Consider the following 5,469-nt stretch of genomic DNA (forward strand, 5'->3'; position numbering starts at 1 on the left):
GCATAATATATAGTTTTAATATATCTTTCAACTGACAACAAACCAGTTCAACCTTCATGTAACACGCAGGCGGTTACCAAACATGCGTGACCACTCTGGACAATGGGTTTATTTCACTTAGCCTGATAATATTTGACCGACCTTCGATCAGCAGACCAGACGTATAAGGAATGCACGTAAAATCAATCACGAAGGGGTCATGAGATATCGTGGAGTTTGAAGTATCGATGATAAAGGCGGCAACAGATGGCTAATTCTGTAGTGAACGAAATCTAGGATTGTCCGTGTTCAATATTTAAAGATTAACATTCTTTAGTTTTCTATTATTTGCGAGATTTGCCTATCCTATATGAGTGACGACACCGTGGATTAAAATATGTTCTTTTATCTTGCTTTTGTTAAAAAATACATCCATTTATTTTGAATAGAAGTCAAAGTAAATGCGATTGAGGGAGGTTGCGGTCACCTGGTTTCTGAGGTAATACTAGGCCGCCAAAGTTTGGTGACTTCCATAGTTAAAGAATCCTTGGAAACTGAAAATTTACATTCTCTGCCTTTAATCAACGTCTTTCAGTAAAATTCAAACGAAGAAGTGTTTTTAAATAGAAATAAAAGATGTTGCGCTATATAAAGAGAGTTGGAAAAAAATTGCGAAACAGCCAGAAAACTGTCAGTTTCTTTGATTTCATTATCTTCATGAGCGCCTGATTTCACCACTGTGCCTCGTAATAAGGTTTAAAAAGAGGATAAAAAAAGAAAACAGATGGCTAATTCTATAGTCGAAGAAATATAGGATTGTCCATGTTCAATTTTTAAAGATCAGCAGTCTGTAGTTATCAACTATTTTTCTATCTGACATTTTTGTCCGATTTGAGTGACTATAACAATGAGGTCTGAAACCAAATGGGAGGTAGCGTGGAGGATTCAGGTTCTCGTCAAAATAATCAAACTGAAGAAACTTGCATTTTTCCAGTTTTGTGAATTTTTATCAATTTTTTGTTTTTTGGCTCAACACCTTTCATGCCCAGTAAAGAACTAATTTCTGTGTGGATTTTTCTGAAAAACGTTGATTAAAGGCACAGAAAATGTAAATTTTTAGTTACCATCGACTCTTAAGCTAAGACGGCCATTTTCTCACTTATTTTACCTCTGAAACCAGGTGACCCCAACCTCCTTCATTTGCAAATATCTCGACTTGTATTCAAGGTAAATGGATATTTTTTTCATCGATATAAAGACAAGTAAACAAGCTTTAAGATGATACCAATAACTCTACATGCCCAGAAATTGACGAGAGCCTGATTCTACCACGCTGCCTCACAAATGTTCTGACTGCTATATAAAAATCGTTAGATGATTCGGAGTCGTTATCAACATATTATTGAAAAAAAATTGCATTCGAAAAAGCTAGACATGTTGTAAAACTCTTTTTTTTGCGTGAAATTTCTCAAAACTAGGTACTGAGGTGATAGAACTTTGTTTTTCTTGTGCAACGATTTGCCTAATCTATATTGTTGTTGTTACTACTTTCTTTTATTTGTTATTTTTCTAATGATGATGATTTTTTTTTTCCTTAATGGGCCTGGTGGACTTCACGAAGAAATCTTCGGGAGAGGGCGTGGCTCATTTTCGGCTCCATTGTCATTAAACTTAGAGGCACCTCCACCCTTCCCAATAACTCAATTCGAATTGCCATTGTTCCTGGACATCCAAACATACGTTTGACATCCTCCTTTTCACTCATGCATATTCGGCAACGCGGGCTGAGCTCTTCATTCACAAAGTTTTTAATCCATCTCAAGCTCCAATGAGGGTCAGACTGCAGTCTCGCTACCTCATCTTGGTCCCAGCGACATGTGATATTTTGTTCCAGCTTATTGGAGTACCCAGAATGCACATCTTCCAGGTGCTGGTACTTAGCTCTGCATGTTGTTGCCGGCTGCACAGCTTCCCCATTGGTTGTGGCTGTCTTCGTTGAGAACTGTACTCCCCATCTTGAAAGGGACAGCTTACCAGTTTTAGTATCTGATGATGATGATGATGATGATGATGATGGTGATGATGATGATGATGATGATGACGATAATGTTGATGATGATGATGTTGATGATGATGATGATGATGATGATGATGATGATGATGACGACGATGATGATGACGCTGATGATGACGATGATGATGATGATGATGATGATGATGATGACCAACTCTCTTCCCTCTGCTACCTCTCCCCTTCCTGTTCCTTTTCGTTATCTACCTCATGTTCAATGTGATAAGGACTTAAATTCATTTGAGGCGAAGAAGAAGAAGAAGAAGAAGAAGAAAAAGAAGAAGAAGAAGAAGAAGAAGAAGAAGAAGAAGAAGAAGAAGAAGAAGAAAAAAAAGAAAAAAAGAAGAAGAAAAAGAAGAAGAATAAGAAAGACAAGAATGACCTTCTTAACAAAAACAATAACAACAGCAACACCGTTATTGTAAAATCAACAGTAAGAGCTATAGCGAAACAAACAAAAACAGCAATAATAAAGAAATATAACAATAAAAACATTTCATTAACATCTACTTCAATAAGTGCTGGACATATAGCAACAAAATAAAAGCGATAAATTGCAACTTTTAAAAAGCAGTTTTAGCCAAAAGTTGTAAAACGTTATATATTATAATATTTTTAAAGCAAATCCACGGTGAATTAGAGCTAGAAGTTTCGCCAAAAAAACGCCTCACTAGAAGGAGGTGGGGTTGCATGGTGTCAGAGGTAAAATTAGCGAGAAAATGGCGGCCAAGATAAAGTCTCTACATGAGATGGAAATGACACATAAATTAATTTAGGGATAAATTTAAAAAGAAGAATGTTTACAGCAAGCCTTTGATTACTCATATGAAAGGACTCGTGATTATGGAGGCGGGTTTATGCAATGCAATGTTTATCAAAATCGTGCGGGGAATGACACCGTGTGTGAAGCTAGAGATAAAAGAGTCACAGCATGGTCAAATCAGGCGCTCGACAATAATTCTGGGACATAATAATAATTTGGAGTTATCGATATAATGTTACAGTTTGGTCACTTGTCTTGCTTATAATTTTTGAAAAAAAAAATAGAATGCCAATAATGTTTTATCATTTACAGAAGACAACTTGCAACTGAGGCAGGTGGGTTCGCTTAGTGTTAAATTAGGGAGAAGAAAAACTTTTGAAACTGACTGCGTATTTACACTTTTTAACAGCATGTTTCACTAAAATTCCATAAAAATGTGTTTTAAAACTAACGTAAAAGGTTTTGTACAACAACAAAAATTCAATTTAATTTGCTGAACTCGAAAGAAAATATAATGTAGAATTCTTAAATTTCATTATTTTGACAAGCGTCTGGTTTCTTTACGATGCCAAATATAACTGTGTTGTCAAAGCGCATTCTTTCAAAATTCTTTAACAATTTTGGCTTTTTAAAAGAAGTGCTGGTCCAGAATGGAAATTTGAAATGTTATTCTATTTCCAGTATTTTTTTGTTTGTTGAACATTGATAAAAGCATTAAATACAAGTATTAAATACCTTATGATTATAAGAAAGAATTCAAACCTTATTGAAGGATTACGACAGTACAGGGTGATAAAAAAAAAAGCCCAAAAAATTAAACAACTTTTTTGGTAAATATTTTGTTCCTCATTGAAGTGTTGGGCAGTCAAAAGGAATTCATGTGATATTCATCTTAGATTAATCAACAGCATAGCGCGTAAAAAACAATCCATTATTTTCAGCTATGTCCCCAGTTTTGTAGCATGACGCACTAGTTCGCATTAGGCCTCCAGCACTAGAAGTCCCAACGATCGTGCAATGTTGCAAACTACATTAGCCTAACTGGCCAATAAATGTTCGCAGGGACTTTTTCTCAAATTTCCTTTGCCTGTTGAGAGTGTATTTGTATTGAACATTTCCTCAACGCCAACTCATTTCGTAAGTTTCGCACAAGGTGCGGAAACAATGTTAAAGTTCCCATAAGGCCCCCCTTTGTATGCCAAGGGTGAAACTGATCTATCTGTTAGGACTTGTAGATAATCAGAACTAGAAATTCCCAGACAACATGACCCCTTCAGTTCAAACACACGCCGTTCTCACCCATGCGTCACCAGGGTGCAGCAAATGCTGAGGCACGAAAGAGAATCACCAACGAAGTGGGGCAGCATGAAGATCTACTGACCACAGTGAAGGGATGGAAATTAAAATGGTATGGGAAGACAACATTACAGAGTGGACAGGAAAGACGATGGGTGACAATCTGAGGAAAGCAGAGGACAAAGATAAATGGTGAGAGCTGGTTTTCAGGTGCAGTGGTGCCCCCACGGTTGCCCTAACCACTGGATAGAAGAAGAAGAAGAAGAAGAAGAAGAAGAAGAAGAAGAAGAAGAAGAAGAAGAAAAAGAAGAAGAAGAAGAAGAAGAAGAAGAAGAAGAAGAAGAAGGAGAAGAAGAAGAAGAAGAAAAAGACGAAGACGAAGACGAAGACGAAGAAGGGTGAAGCATTCAGTACAAAAGCCCCATGGCACATCTGTCCGTAGACAATGTCTGTCGCTGGGACTTTACTACATTTCAACGGTCTACATTCTCAAGATAGATCTTCATCTACGAATGTACCATTTTCCTATTCGCGAAGCTGAGAAGAATCAGAGGATAGCAATGTGTCCATGATCCCTCCATCATATTGCAAAGTGGGAACATTTCCTCTATGACATCAGGTTCCTTGGCAAAGCCCATATTCACCTTTCAGGATAATGTTAACTCTACAAATTCTCCAGTATTTGAGCAGCCTCATCCTACACCCTATTGTCTCTAAAAACAGCTCCACACTGTAAGGTGTTCAGTGTGTGTGGTCTTGAGTACCCATGGCTGGATGGACCCTTGTGTTTGGCCACCTTTGAAAATGACGAACAACGCGTCATTAAAATGTGTCGAGTCTACAGGAGAACATAAAGGACTGGTTCTCAGAATTCCAGAATTTTACAAATACTATGTCTTTAAAGCTCTGTAAGAGCTGTTACAGGAATGAAAGGTTAGATTCTTAAAACAAAAAAAGGGGGGAAATATACCAATAAGATCTTTTAAATTGGTGCATTTTTCGTTTATAGGTGTTTGTCATAAAAGCCATTTCCGTTTTCCAAAACATGTTCTTTCTTTACAAATTTTATTTCAAAGAAATTCCTTTCGGATGAAGTATATCTATTCCAAATTGCAACATTCTAGTAGAAAGTTTGTGCGAGATATTCAGAAACAAAAGCTGTTTAGATTGGTGTTGTCGTTTTGGCTTCTGTTTTTGTTTTGTTTCATTTTGTTTTGGGTTTTTTTGCGTGTGTTTTTTTTTTCAAAACTTTTGGGACTTCTCAAGAACTAAATTATTTTGGGCCAAGAAGCCAAAACTGAACATTGGGAATTTATTGTCTTAAGAGAGAGAGAGAGAGAGAGAGAGAGAGAGAGAGGGA

The sequence above is a fragment of the Aplysia californica genome, unplaced genomic scaffold (assembly GCF_000002075.1).
Source record: "Aplysia californica isolate F4 #8 unplaced genomic scaffold, AplCal3.0 scaffold00694, whole genome shotgun sequence".
Lineage (NCBI taxonomy): Eukaryota > Metazoa > Mollusca > Gastropoda > Aplysiida > Aplysiidae > Aplysia > Aplysia californica.